The sequence below is a fragment of the Scyliorhinus torazame genome, chromosome 24, assembly GCF_047496885.1.
Source record: "Scyliorhinus torazame isolate Kashiwa2021f chromosome 24, sScyTor2.1, whole genome shotgun sequence".
Classification (NCBI taxonomy): domain Eukaryota; kingdom Metazoa; phylum Chordata; class Chondrichthyes; order Carcharhiniformes; family Scyliorhinidae; genus Scyliorhinus; species Scyliorhinus torazame.
In genome coordinates, this window is record NC_092730.1 from 34,774,712 (window position 1) to 34,790,284 (window position 15,573).

Below are 15,573 nucleotides of genomic sequence, written 5' to 3' on the forward strand. Positions count from 1 at the left end.
CGTGGTTGATTCTCTGCGGGGTCGGACTTGAGGTAAAGTTTGAAGAAATCAGTAACAACGTGATCAATGTTCCCAGAGCGGTGAATCTGTCGCGCCGAACGTCATTCTATGAAGGTGATTGCAGTCATTCCCCACTTTCCCATCAGAACAACGTCACAGAAGAAATTACGTCACCTTCACAGAACAACCATTCAGCACGAAACTGAATTATCTGAACCATGCTGACCAGAATCAGTGAGCTCAAACGTGTATTCTTGTTTAAAGAAAAAATGAGGAAGTGAATAGTTGTGTGGCTGCCGCAGGGCAGTAATGACGTACCTCCTGGTTTAAGGAGCAGAGTGCGGTAGGGAAACCGTGCTGGGCCATTACCCTGAGGACGAGGAATCGAGGCTGTTCTCTTCTATTTACATTCTCCCTCCCACCAAAAGTAAACATAACACACGTTCCTGTTTGCTTTGCAGCAAATACCTATCAGAAATTTCTTGCAGTCTCATCCCGACATTAGTCCCAAGAATGAAGGAGACAGCATGACACATTACAACATTGTAAAGCTCACACATAGGGAACCACAGAGAAAATGCTTTAAAGTCTCAGCAGGCCTGGCAGCATCTGGAGGGAGAGAAATGAGCTGACGTTTCTAGTCCACGTGACAATTTGTCAAAGCTGCACGGGAAACGTTATCCAGTAGTACTCCACAGAGGGGCAATATTGATATATAACGATATCCAGTAATACCTCACAGTGAGGCAATAAGGAAATAAGGTTTATCGAGCAATAAATCACAATAGAAACCGAGTTCCCAACTTCCCCTCTCGGACGCATGTGAACAATCTAACCAGCCACACTATTTATAAGTTGAGAAGACGAATTTTACACGGGGTCCTGGGATCAATCTGAATTCCTCAACCAGAGTCACTGAAGCAGATTATCGAGTCATTAACTGGGCTTTTGCCTGTGGGGTCTTGCTGTCCGTATTTAAGCAGCAATCCCATGACCTCAGGCCAACGCTTGTCCAATGATCTTCCTGAGGTTGAAAATCTGTCTGGAGAAATTAAATCTCGTGGAGGAAAAGTGAATATCAGGAGAGAGATTCTAACCCACGTCTCCAAAAGAGACAGCGAGCTGAACGCAGCATCTTAGACCGCCTGGCCATCCTGATGCGTCGTCGTCAAAACTAAGCTCCGTGCACAAATCGACTTAAATTCAATCTCCATCGTCGTTTCATTTCAAACAAGACATGCGTTTCCTCCTTTTGAACCCCAGCCAGAGTCCTGTATCCGAGTGCTCCAAATATGGCCTTACCAAAGTTTTGTACAGCTGCATCATCACCACACGGCTCTTAAATGCAACCCCTCTGTTAATGAACGCTAGCACACCATTGGCCTTCTCCACAGCTCTATCCACTTGAGTGGCAACTTTCAAACATCTATGAACATAGCCCCCAAGATCTCTCTGCTCCTCCACATTGCCAAGAACACTACAGTTAACCCATTATTCCGCATTCATATTTGTCCTTCCAAAATGGACAACCTCACACTTTTCAGGATTAAACTCCATCTGCCACTTCTCAGCCCAGCTCTGCATCCTATCTATGTCTATTTGCAACCGACAATAGCCCTCCTCACTATCCACAGCTCCACCAATCTTCGTATCGTCTGCAAATTTACTGACCCACCCTTCAATTCCTTCATCCAAGTCATTATTGAAAATCACAAACAGCAGAGGACCCAGAACTGATCCCTGCGGTACGCCACTGGTAACTGGGATCCAGGCTGAATATTTGCTCTCCTTCACCACTCTCTGACTTCTATCGGTTAGCCAGTTCGTTATCTAACAGGCCAAATGTCCCACTATCCCATGCCTCCTTACTTTCTGCATAAGCCTACCATGGGGATCATTATCAAATGCCTTAGTAAAATCCATGTACACTACATCCACTTCTTTACCTTCATCCACATGCTTCATCACCTCCTCAAAGAATTCAATAAGACTTGTTAGGCAAGACCTACCTCTCACAAATCCATGCTGATTATCCCTAATCAAGCAATGTCTTTCTAGATACTCAGAAATCCTATCGCTCAGTGCCCTTTCCATTACTTTGCCTACCACCGAAGTAAGACTAGCTGGACTGTAATTTCCAGGGTTATCCCTATTCCCTTTTTTGAACAGGAGAACGACATTCGCCACTCCCCAATCCCCTGGTACCACCCCTGCTGACAGTAAGGACGAAAAGATCATTGCCGACGGCTGTGCAATTTCATCTCTTGCTTCCCATAGAATCCTTGGATATATCCCGTCAGGCCCGGGGGACTTGTCTATCCTCAAGTTTTTCAAAATGCCCAACACATCTTCCTTCCTAACAAGTATTTCCTCGAGCTTACCAATCTGTTTCACACTGTCCTCTCCAACAATATCGCCCCTCTCATTTGTAAATACTGAAGAAAAGAACTCGTTCAAGACCTCTGCTATCTCTTCAGACTCAATACACAATCTCCCGCTACTGTCTTTGATCGGACCTACCCTCGCTCTAGTCATTCTCATATTTCTCACATATGTGTAAAAGGCCTTGGGATTTACCTGGATCCTACCCGCCAAAGATTTTCCTTGCCCTCTCTTAGCTCTCCGAATCCCTTTCTTCAGTTCCCTCCTGGTTATCTTGTATCCCTCCAGCGCCCTGACTGAAACTTGTTTCCTCAGCCTTACAGATGTCTCCTTCTTCCTCTTAACAAGACATTCAACCTCTCTTGTCAACCATGGTTCCCTCACTCGACCATCTCTTCCCTGCCTGACAGGGACATACATATCAAGGACTCGTAGCACCTATTCCTTGAACAAGTTTCACATTTCACTTGTGTCCTTCCCTGCCAGCCTATGTTCCCAACTTATGCACTTCAATGCTTGCCTGACAACATCGTATTTACCCTTCCCCCAATTGTAAACCTTGCCCTGTTGCACGCACCTATCCCTCTCCATTACTAAAGTGAAAGTCACAGAATTGTGGTCACTATCTCCAAAATGCTCCCCCACTAACAAATCTATCGCTTGCCTTGGTTCATTACCAAGTACCAAATCCAATATGGCCTCCCCACTGGTCGGACAATCTACATACTGTGTTGGAAAAGCTTCCTGGACACACTGCACAAACACCACCCCATCCAAACTATTTGATTACTCATGGACAAAGACGAGAGTGGTCCTAAAGAAAGAGTGCTAAATTGGGGAAAGGCCACGTATACTGCGAGAGGACACCTCAGAGGGCAGTGAGGCTATATGGGTAGAGATCAGGAATAAGAAGGGTGCAGTCACAATGTTGGGGGTATACTACAGGCCTCCCAACAGCCAGCGGGAGATAGAGGAGCAGATAGGTAGACAGATTTTGGAAAAGAGTAAAAACAACAGGGTTGTGGTGATGGGAGACTTCAACTTCCCCAATATTGACTGGGACTCACTTAGCGCCAGGGGCTTAGACGGGGCGGAGTTTGTAAGGAGCATCCAGGAGGGCTTCTTAAAACAATATGTAAACAGTCCAACTAGGGAAGGGGCAGTACTGAACCTGGTATTGGGGAATGAGCCCGGCCAGGTGGTAGATGTTTCAGTAGGGGAGCATTTCGGTAACAGTGACCACAATTCAGTCCGTTTTAAAGTACTGGTGGACAAGGATAAGAGTGGTCCGAGGATGAATGTGCTAAATTGGGGGAAGGCTAATTATGACAATATTAGGCGGGAACTGAAGAACATAGATTGGGGGCGGATGTTTGAGGGCAAATCAACATCTGACATGTGGGAGGCTTTCAAGTGTCAGTTGAAAGGAATACAGGACAGGCATGTTCCTGTGAGGAAGAAAGATAAATACGGCAATTTTCGGGAACCTTGGATGACGAGTGATATTGTAGGCCTCGTCAAAAAGAAAAAGGAGGCATTTGTCAGGGCTAAAAGGCTGGGAACAGACGAAGCCTGTGTGGCATATAAGGAAAGTAGGAAGGAACTTAAGCAAGGAGTCAGGAGGGCTAGAAGGGGTCATGAAAAGTCATTGGCAAATAGGGTTAAGGAAAATCCCAAGGCTTTTTACACGTACATAAAAAGCAAGAGGGTAGCCAGGGAAAGGGTTGGCCCACTGAAGGATAGGCAAGGGAATCTATGTGTGGAGCCAGAGGAAATGGGCGAGGTACTAAATGAATACTTTGCATCAGTATTCACCAAAGAGAAGGAATTGGTAGATGTTGAGTCTGGAGAAGGGGGTGTAGATAGCCTGGGTCACATTGTCATCCAAAAAGACGAGGTGTTGGGTGTCTTAAAAAATATTAAGGTAGATAAGTCCCCAGGGCCTGATGGGATCTACCCCAGAATACTGAAGGAGGCTGGAGAGGAAATTGCTGAGGCCTTGACAGAAATCTTTGGATCCTCGCTGTCTTCAGGGGATGTCCCGGAGGACTGGAGAATAGCCAATGTTGTTCCTCTGTTTAAGAAGGGTAGCAAGGATAATCCCGGGAACTACAGGCCGGTGAGCCTTACTTCAGTGGTAGGGAAATTACTGGAGAGAATTCTTCGAGACAGGATCTACTCCCATTTGGAAGCAAATGGACGTATTAGTGAGAGGCAGCACGGTTTTGTGAAGGGGAGGTCGTGTCTCACTAACTTGATAGAGTTTTTCGAGGAGGTCACTAAGATGATTGATGCAGGTAGGGCAGTAGATGTTGTCTATATGGACTTCAGTAAGGCCTTTGACAAGGTCCCTCATGGTAGACTAGTACAAAAGGTGAAGTCACACGGGATCAGGGGTGAACTGGCAAGGTGGATACAGAACTGGCTAGGCCAGAGAAGGCAGAGGGTAGCAATGGAGGGATGCTTTTCTAATTGGAGGGCTGTGACCAGTGGTGTTCCACAGGGATCAGTGCTGGGACCTTTGCTCTTTGTAGTATATATAAATGATTTGGAGGAAAATGTAACTGGTCTGATTAGTAAGTTTGCAGACGACACAAAGGTTGGTGGAATTGCGGATAGCGATGATGACTGTCTGAGGATACAGCAGGATTTAGATTGTCTGGAGACTTGGGCGGAGAGATGGCAGATGGAGTTTAATCCGGACAAATGTGAGGTAATGCATTTTGGAAGGGCTAATGCAGGTAGGGAATATACAGTGAATGGTAGAACCCTCAAGAGTATTGAAAGTCAAAGAGATCTAGGAGTACAGGTCCACAGGTCATTGAAAGGGGCAACACAGGTGGAGAAGGTAGTCAAGAAGCCATACGGCATGCTTACCTTCATTGGCCGGGGCATTGAGTATAAGAATTGGCAAGTCATGTTGCAGCTGTATAGAACCTTAGTTAGGCCACACTTGGAGTATAGTGTTCAATTCTGGTCGCCACACTACCAGAAGGATGTGGAGGCTTTAGAGAGGGTGCAGAAGAGATTTACCAGAATGTTGCCTGGTATTGAGGGCATAAGCTATGAGGAGTGATTGAATAAACTCGGTTTGTTCTCACTGGAACGAAGGAGGTTGAGGGGCGACCTGATAGAGTTATACAAAATTATGAGGGGCATAGACAGAGTGGATAGTCAGAGGCTTTTCCCCAGGGTAGAGGGGTCAATTACTAGGGGGCATAGGTTTAAGGTGAGAGGGGCAAGGTTTAGAGTAGATGTACGAGGCAAGTTTTTTACGCAGAGGGTAGTGGGTGCCTGGAACTCACTACCGGAGGAGGTAGTGGAAGCAGGGACGATAGGGACATTTAAGGGGCATCTTGACAAATATATGAATAGGATGGGAATAGAAGGATACGGACCCAGGAAGTGTAGAAGATTGTAGTTTAGTCGGGCAGGATGGTCGGCACGGGCTTGGAGGGCCGAAGGGCCTGTTCCTGTGCTGTACATTTCTTTGTTCTTTGTTCTTTGTATAACAAAATTCGGAAGGAACTAGGGAATGTGGATTGGGAGCAGCTCTTTCAGGGTAAATCCACATTTGAAATGTGGGAGTATTTTAAGGAAAGGTTGATTCGAGTGCAGGACAGACATGTTCCTGTGAAATTGAGGGATCGAAATGGCAAGATTAGGGAACCATGGATGACGGGTGGAATTGTGAGACTTGCGAAGATGAAAAAGGAAGCATACATAAGATCTAGGCGACTTAAATCTGATGAAGCTTTGGAGGAATATCGGGAAAGTAGGACACATCTCAAACGCGCAATAAAGAGTTCTAAAAGGGGTCATGACATATCTTTGGCTAACAGGGTTAAGGAAAATCCCAAAGCCTTTTATTCGTAGAAAGGAGCAAGAGGGTAACTAGAGAATGGATTGGCCCACTCAAAGACAAAAGAAGGAATTTATGCGTGGAGTCAGAGGAAATGGGTGAGATTCTTAATGAGTACTTTGCATCGGTATTCACCAAAGAGAGAGACATGACGGATGTTGAGGCTAAGGATGGATGTTTAAATATTCTAGGTCAAGTCGGCATAAGGAAGGGGGAAGTTTGGGTATTCTAAAAGGCATTAAGGTGGACAAGTCCCCAGGTCCGGATGGGATCTATCCCAGGTTACTGAGGGAAGCAAGGGAAGAAATAGCTGGGGCCTTAACAGATATCGTTGCAGCATCCTTGAGCACTGGTGAGGTCCCGGAGGACTGGAGGTTTGCTAATGTTGTCCTTTTGTTTAAGCAGGGTAGCAGAGATAATCGTGGGAATTATAGACTTGTGAGCTTGACGTCAGTGGTAGGCAAACTGTGGAGAAGATACTGCGTGATAGGATCTATTCACATTTGGAAGAAAATAGACTTATTAGTGATAGGCAGCATGGTTTTGTGCAGGGAAGGTCATAACTTAGAAACCTAATAGAATTCTTTGAGGAAGTGACAACGTTAATTAATGAGGGAAGGGCTGTAGATGTCATATACATGGACTTCAGTAAGGCGTTTGATAAAGTTTCCCATGGCAGGTTGCTGGAAAAAGTGAAGTCGTATGGGGTTCAGGCTGTACTAGCTAGATGGATAAAGAACTGGCTGGGCAACAGGAGACAGAGAGTAGTGGTGGAAGGGAGTGTCTCAAAACGGAGAAAGGTGTCTAGTGGTGTTCCACAGGGATCCGTGCTCGGAGCACTGTTGTTTGTGATATACAGAAATGATCTGGACGAAGGAATAGGTGGTTTGATTAGCAAGTTTGCAAATGATAGTAAGATTGGTGGAGTTGCAGATACCGTGGAGGACTGTCAGAGAATACCGGGAAACATAAATAGATTGGAGAGTTGGGCAGAGAAATGGCAGGTGGAGTTCAATCCAGGCAAATGCGAGGTGATGCATTTTGGAAGATCTAATTCAAGAGCGGACTTTACGGTCAATGGAAGAGTCCTGGGGAAAATTGATGTACAGAGAGATCTGGGCGTTCAGGTCCATTGTACCCTGAAGGTGGCAACGCAAGTCGATAGAGTGGTCAAAAAAGCATACAGCATGCTTGCCTTCATCGGACGGGGTATTGAGTACAAGAGTCGGCAGGTCATGTTACAGTTGTCTAGAACTTTGGTCAGGCCACAGTTGGAATACTGCGTGCAGTTCTGGTCGCCACATTACCAGAAGGATGTGGATGATTTAGAGATGGTGCAGAGGAGGTTCACCAGGATGTTGCCTGGTATGGAGGGTGCTAGCTATGAAGGAAGGTTGAGTAGATTAGGATTGTTTTCATTGGAAAGATGGAGGTTGAAGGGGGACCTGATTGAGGTCTACAAAATTATGAGAGGTATATACAGGGTGGATAGCAACAAGCTTTTTCCAAGAGTGGGGGTGTCAATTACAAGGGGTCACGATTTCAAGGTGAGAGGTGGAAAGTTTAAGGGAGGTGTGCGTGGAAAGTATTTTACGCAGAGGGTGGTGGGTGCCTGGAACGCTTTGCCAGCGGAGCTGGTAGAGGCGGGCACGATAGTGTCATTTAAGATGCATGTAGACAGATATATTAATGGGCGGGGAACAGAGGGAAGTAGATCCTTGGAAAATAGGCGACAGGTTTTGGTGAAGGATCTGGATCGGCGCAGGCTGGGAGGGCCGAACGGCCTGTTCCTGTGCTGTAATTTTCTTTGCTCTTTGTTCTTTGTAAAGAGTTTCCACTCAATGTTTGGGAAGTTGAAGTCACCCATGACTACTACCCTATGATTTCTGCACCTTTCCAAAATCTGTTTCCCAATCTGTTCCTCCACATCTCTGCTAATATTTGGGCCCACAGAAAACTCCCAACAAGGTGACCGCTCCTTTCGTATTTCTGACTTCAACCCATACTACCTCAGTAGGCAGATCCTCCTCGAATTGTCTATCTGCAGCTGTTATACTATCTCTAATTAGCAATGCCACCCCCCCCCCCCCCACCACCTCTTTTACCACCCTCCCTAATCGTATTGAAACATCTATAACCAGGGACCTCCAACAACCATTTCTGCCCCTCTTCTATCCAAGTTTCTGTGATGGCCACCACATCGTAGTCCCACGTACCGATCCATGCCTTAAGTTCACCCACCTTATTCCTGATGCTTCTTGCGTTGAGGTATACACACTTCAACCCATCTCCGTGCCTGCAAGTACTCTCCTTTGTCAGTGTTACCTTCCCCACTGCCTCATTACACGCTTTGGCGTTCTGAATATCGGCTACCTTAGTTGCTGGACTACAAATCCGGTTCCCATTCCCCTGCCAAATTAGTTTATACCCTCCCGAAGATTACTAGAAAACCTCCCTCCCAGGATATTGGTGCCCCTCTAGTTCAGATGCAACCCATCCTGCTTGTACAGGTCCCACCTCCCCCAGAATGCACTTCAATTATCCAAATACCTGAAGCCCTCCCTCCTACACCATTCCTGCAGCCACGTGTTCAACTGCACTCTCTCCCTATTCCTAGCCTCGCTATCACGTGGCACCGGCAACAAACCAGAGATGACAACTCTGTCTGTTCTGGCTTTTAACTTCCAGCCTAACTCCGTTTATTACCTCCACACCCTTTTTCCTACCTACCTCGTTGATAGCAATGTGCACCACGACTTCTGGCTGCTCACTCTCCCCCTTAAGGATCCTGAAGACACGATACGAGACATCCCTGGCACAGGCACCCGGAAAGCAACATACCTTCTGGGAGTCTCGCTCGCGACCACAGAATCTCCTATCTATTCCCTTAACCATTGAATTTCCTATTACGATTACTTTTCTCTTCTCCCCCTTCCCTTCTGAGCCCCAGACCCAGACTCAGTGCCAGAGAGCTGGCCGCTAAGGCCTTCCCCCGGTAGGTCACCCCCCCCCCCAACAGCATCCAAAACGGTATACTTGTTTTGAAGAGGAACGGCCACAAGGGATCCCTGCACTGTCTGCCTGTTTGTTTTCTTTCCCCTGACTGTAATCCAGCTACTCTTGTCCTGTACCTTGGGTGTGCTTACCTCCCTGTAACTATTCTCTATAACCCGCTCTGCCTCGCGGATGATCCGAAGTTCATCCAGCTCCAGCTCCAGTTCCCTAACACGGTCTCTGAGGAGCTGAAGTTGGGTGCACTTCCCTCAGGTACAGTCAGCGTGGACACCGTATCCCTCACCACCCACATCCTACAGGATGAGCATGTAACTGCCCTAGCCTCCAAGCCTTCTTATCTTACAGATTATAGCTGCCCTGTGGATCAACTGGACTTCCGGCCTCTGACTCTGCTCCCAGTCAGCTGCACACTCTATAAACTCCTGGTTCCGTTCTCGCTCTTTGCTGAAATGAAATTAAAGGAGCACCTTACTAACTCCTCGTCTAACTCCCTCAGTCACCAAACACTCACTGTAGCAGTCAAATGCACCAAATTCATCATTCAGAGCAAACAAAGTGTGCACTGTAGCTGGATCACTTTTATACTGTGAATCTAGCCTCTGGAGACTGGCCTAATCCAATTAGCTAATTAATAAGCTCCAGCTGCAAGTACCTACAAATAGAACCTTTGTTTAAAGCTTGATGAAAATTCACCTTCTCAACCAAACAGGAACTTTTAAGTTAATTAACTAAATAAAAGAAAGACTAGACTTTAGATCAAAATTAACCCTTATACACCCTCAGTCACGAAACTCTCACTATAGCACGCAAATGCACCAAATTCAGAACTCAGTGAAGAACGCCTCCAGTGGACAAACAGGAGGAACTTCATTCAGTGGAGGCAGCAGAGGAGGATTCTGGAAGAGGTCAACTGAGTCACCTCGACTGTACTGTGGGCAACCGAAGAACAGGTGTCAAGGAGCGGTTAAGCGCCAAACACGTCCCTCCCTACTTTTCCTCAAAACTGCTCCCGCGTTCAGTCAATGGCACCATATCGATCGCACAGATGTTAAAAAGTGCTTTGCAGAGTTCGTCCGGGATTGGAACCCGGGACTTCTGGTATTTTATCGCAGCAGAATTTCCTACGTGAGAATCGCCAAAGCGAGAATCATACCCTTAGACAAACGAGCCACCTGGTGATCAACGTCCCGCTGAAACAATCTTACCATTACTTCCCAACCGAAGCTTATTTTATTAACTCAATGGGCTTCTTAATTCCTGTTGAATTTGGTTTGGCTGTTAAAGTAAAATCGAAAGAAACTCTTTTTTGTCCCTTGCTTTTCTTATCGGGGTCATTGGGTCAATTTGGTTCTTTCTGGTTTGTTGGCCTCCGCTGCGAACAGAACAATAGACATCCGGGACCAATCTTTATAAATAGAAGCGTCGAGCACAAGGGCAATGCCGCTATGGAGATTCTTCATAAAATCCTGAAAGAGAAATATAACATGTTGGATAACTCGGCTGGTCTGGCAACATCTGTGGAGAGAGAAAGTTACAGTTCCGAGTCCAGTATGACACTGCCTCCCATTCTCGGTTTCCCTCTCAGTCAAAGTCTGGTACTGTATGTGAGGGTGGGATTCAGTCTCTATCAGACATTGGTACTGAATGTCAGTGTGGAAATCTTTCTGTATTTATCAATCACAATTCTTGTTTGGGAAACGTGAGATGAATACGTAACATCCGCATGGCTGTAAGAGATAGAGAAAGTCACACAGAAAGAGACTATCAGGATACACACAGTGACACACAGAAAAGGTTCAGTGCAAACCAGCAAGATACTGAGATGGAGAAATTGGGTATTTAGGAAAATGTGCTTTCTGCTGCACACAGAGAGGCCCTGTTTGTAAATGTATATCCTGCTGTGTAACCGTGCTCTCTGATGTGTAACTGAGCTCTCAGCCGTGTAACTGAGCTCTCTGCTGTGTGACTGTTCTCTCTGTCGTGGAACAATGACTCTGCCGGTGACAGAACTGCACTGCACTGCACTAATTGGAGGGCTGTGACCAGTGGTGTTCCACAGGGATCAGTGCTGGGACCTTTGCTCTTTGTAGTATATATAAATGATTTGGAGGAAAATGTAACTGGTCTGTTGAGTAAGTTTGCAGACGACACAAAGGTTGGTGGAATTGCGGATAGCGATGAGGACTGTCAGAGGATACAGCAGGATTTAGATTGTTTGGAGACTTGGGCGGAGAGATTGCAGATGGAGTTTAATCCGGACAAATGTGAGGTAATGCATTTTGGAAGGTCTAATGCAGGTAGGGAATATACAGTGAATGGTAGAACCCTCAAGAGTATTGAAAGTCAAAGAGATCTAGGAGTACAGGTCTACAGGTCATTGAAAGGGGCAACACAGGTGGAGAAGGTAGTCAAGAAGGCATACGGCATGCTTGCCTTCATTGGCATTGAGTATAAGAATTGGCAAGTCATGTTGCAGCTGTATAGAACCTTAGTTAGGCCACACTTGGAGTATAGTGTTCAATTCTGGTCGCCACACTACCAGAAGGATGTGGAGGCTTTAGAGAGGGTGCAGAAGAGATTTACCAGAATGTTGCCTGGTATGGAGGGCATTAGCTATGAGGAGCGGTTGAATAAACTCGGTTTGTTCTCACTGGAACGAAGGTGGTTGAGGGGAGACCTGATAGAGGTCTATGAAATTATGAGGGGCACAGACAGAGTGGATAGTCAGAGGCTTTTCCCCAGGGTAGAGGGGTCAATTACTAGGTTTAAGGTGAGAGGGGCAACGTTTAGAGTAGATGCACGAGGCAAGTTTTTTACGCAGAGAGTAGTGGGTGCCTGGAACTCGCTATCGGAGGAGGTGGTGGAAGCAGGGACGATAGTGACATTTAAGGGGCATCTTGACAAATACATGAATAGGATGGGAATAGAGGGATACAGACCCAGGAAGTGTAGAAGATTGTAGTTTAGTCGGGCAGCATGGTCGGCACAGGCTTGGAGGGCCGGTTCCTGTGCTGTACATTTCTTTGTTCTTTGGTTGTGTCAAATCATTCCCTGTTGTGTAAATGTGTTCCCGGTTGTGGAAATCGATCCGTCTGAAGCAGAACCTTTCTGCGCCATTACGGAGACGAAATTTCAATTCCAGATTTATTCAATCTTGTCACCAAGGGTTAGTTCACACCCCTGGATTCCCAGTCAAGCGACATAATATTATGAAGACAGTTAATTCAGCATGAATATTTGGAGATACTAATATGGAAGCGCCCAACGTGGGGCTCGAACCCACGATCCTGAAATTAAAAGTACCATGCTCTACCGACTGAGCTAGCCGGGATGGTGCTGCCCTATTGATTAAACCTCTTCTTGCAGAGTAGCGGCGGTGCTCATTCGGAGGGTCAGTGTTGACTCGTTGGGTCGAATGGCCTCCTTCTGCGCTGGAGATTTTACGATTGGATGATACAAGGAGGTTGATGAGGTGGAGTCCTTCTGCCATACTGCCCACTCCTGACACCATGTAAAAATGCTGGTCTCTCAATGACTGGCGACCAAGGTCGTGTAATAAAAAATAATTAAATTAATAATTGAGCAGCCCCTCCTGGATTGTGCTCTGGCCGCGATCCGGGGAGAACTGCTCGAATCCAGACACGTGATCATGTTAGTTGCGTCATCAGGTCATCACGTGACTATTCGGCCTGCACAGGTCTCCTTCTGTGCCGTAATTTCTAGATTCCATCATTTTAATTTTCTCCCAGACTGGGAAGTGTGGTCCTGTTCCATTTGAATTTCTAATATATTTCCAATGTAACTGATGTTGTTACACAAACTATTTAATCAGTGGAATTGTGCGTTTAGGGAGTTGAGATTTTCGAGTCTCTCAAGGCTTCTCTCCAAATCCAATGGCCATTTTCCACGAAGTTTCAACCCCACCTCACATAAGCACTATTAGAACATAGAAAAATACAGCACAGAACAGGCCCTTCGGCCCACGATGTTGTGCCGAACCTTTTTCCTAGATTAATCATAGATTATCATTGAATTTACAGTGCAGAAGGAGGCCATTCGGCCCACCGTGTCTGCACCGGCCGACTATTGGTCGCTCGAATGGAATAACTTCCTGGAGTGATTCCAGGCTGGTTTTAGAATGTATTCCATCGACCAAATAACTAATGAATGACACAATGAACGCAGCTGCGATGGCCGAGCGGTTAAGGCGTTGGACTTGAAATCCAATGGGGTTCGAATCCTGCTCGCAGCGACTGTGATTCGAAATGTTTGTTCTACTCCCCGCACAAGCCGCTGACTCGAAAATTAATACGTTTTCCGATTGTTTGTAAATAAGCGGTTTCAACGTTAATCAAGTTCAGTCAGATATTTAACATTTTCGGGGGGGGGGGGGAACACTGAACGAAATATTCAGATGAATAAGGAACTCACACCCAAAACAGCAATCAGGAAATAATAAGGGAAGGGAAAGTCAGGGAACCAAGAGGTGAAGTAATCAGTGGGAAGCGTAGCTGCTTCGGAATACAAAAAAGCATGAAAAGACAAAACTCAGGAGAGGTTACGATAGTCCCCATCCCACAAAATATGACACAGTGTATGGAAAGGCTCAGTAATCCAAGGTCCACCACACTAAGAAAACAAAAAGGGACGGTCAATAGAGAATTAAAGGTGCTATATTTAAATGCGCGCAGTGTACGGAACAAGGTAGATGAGCTTGTGGCCCAGATTGTGACTGGCAGGTATGATGTGGTAGGCATCACAGAGACATGGTTGCAGGGGGTTCAGGACTGGCATTTAAACATCCAGGGATTCACAACCTATCGAAAAGACAGAGAGGTGGGCAGAGGGGGCGGGGTTGCCTTCTTAATTAGGAATGAAATTAAATCAATAGCACTAAATGACATAATGTGGAGTCTGTGTGGGTAGAGTTGAGGAACCACAAAGGCTAAAAAAACCATAATGGGATTATGTCCAGGCCTCCTAACAGTGGTCAGGACCGGGTGCACAAAATGCACCACGAAATAGAAAGTGCATGTCAGAAAGGCAAGGTCACAGTGATCATGGGGGACTTCAATATGCAGGTGGACTGGGTAAATAATGCTGCCAGTGGACCCAAGGAAAGGGAATTCATTGAATGTTTACAGGAGGGCTTTTTGGAACAGCTTGTGATGGAGTCCACGAGGGAACAGGCCATTCTGGACTTAGTGTTATGTAATGAGCCAGACTTGATTAAAGATCTTAAAGTAAGGGAGCACTTAGGAGGCAGTGATCATAATATGGTAGAATTCAATCTCCAATTTGAAAGAAAGAAGGTAGAATCAGATGTAAAGGTGTTACAGTTAAAAAAAAGGTAACTACAGGGGCATGAGGGAGGAACTGACGAAAATCGACTGGGAGCAGAGCCTAGTGGGAAAGACAGTAGAAGAGCAATGGCAGGAGTTTCTGGGAGCAATTGAGGACACAGTGCAGAGGTTCATTCCAAAGAAAAGAAAGGTTATCAGAGAGGGGATTAGGCAGCCATGGCTGATAAAGGAAGTTAGGGAATGCATCAAAGCAAAAGAGAAAGCCTATAAATGTGGCAAAGAGTAGTGGGAAGACAGAAGATTGGGAAGGCTAAAAAAACAAACAGAGGATAACAAAGAGAGAAATAAGGAAAGAGAGGATCAAATATGAAGGTAGGCTAGCCAGTAACATTAGGAATGGTAGTGAAAGTTTCTTTAAATACGTTAAAAACAAACGGGAGGCAAAAGTTGACATTGGGCCGCTCCAAAATGACGCTTGTAATTTTGTGATGGGAGACAAGGAAATAGCTGAGCAACTAAATAAGTACTTTGCGTCAGTCTTCACAGTAGAAGACATGAGTAATATCCCACCAATTCCGGAGAGTCAGGGGGCAGAGTTGAATATGGTAGCCATCACAAAGGAGAAAGTGCTAGAGAAACTAAGAGGTCTAAAAATTGATAAATCTCCGGGCCCAGATGGACTACATCCTAGAGTTCTAAAGGAGACAGCTGAAGAAATAGTGGAGGCGTTAATTATGATCTTTCAAAAGTCACTGGAGTCCGGGAAAGTCCCAGAGGATTGGAAAATCGCTGTTGTAACCCTCCTGTTCAAGAAGGGAACAAGGAAAAAGATGGAAACTTATAGGCCAATTAGCCTAACCTCGCTTGTTGGCAAGATTCTAGAATCCATTGTTAAGGATGAGATTTCTAAATTCTTGGAAGTGCAGGGTCAGATTAGGACAAGTCAGCATGGATTTAGTAAGGGGAGGTCGTGCCTGACAAACCTGTTAGAGTTCTTTGAAGAGATAATAA

At 45.8% G+C, this 15,573-nt stretch overlaps 1 non-coding gene across 1 annotated transcript; it reads left to right on the forward strand.

Annotated features, from left to right (window-relative positions):
* Positions 1 to 13,443: 13,443 nt before the first annotated feature.
* Positions 13,444 to 13,511, forward strand: trnas-uga (transfer RNA serine (anticodon UGA)). The gene has a single exon. It is a non-coding gene; the product is annotated as a tRNA-Ser (tRNA).
* Positions 13,512 to 15,573: the final 2,062 nt, after the last annotated feature.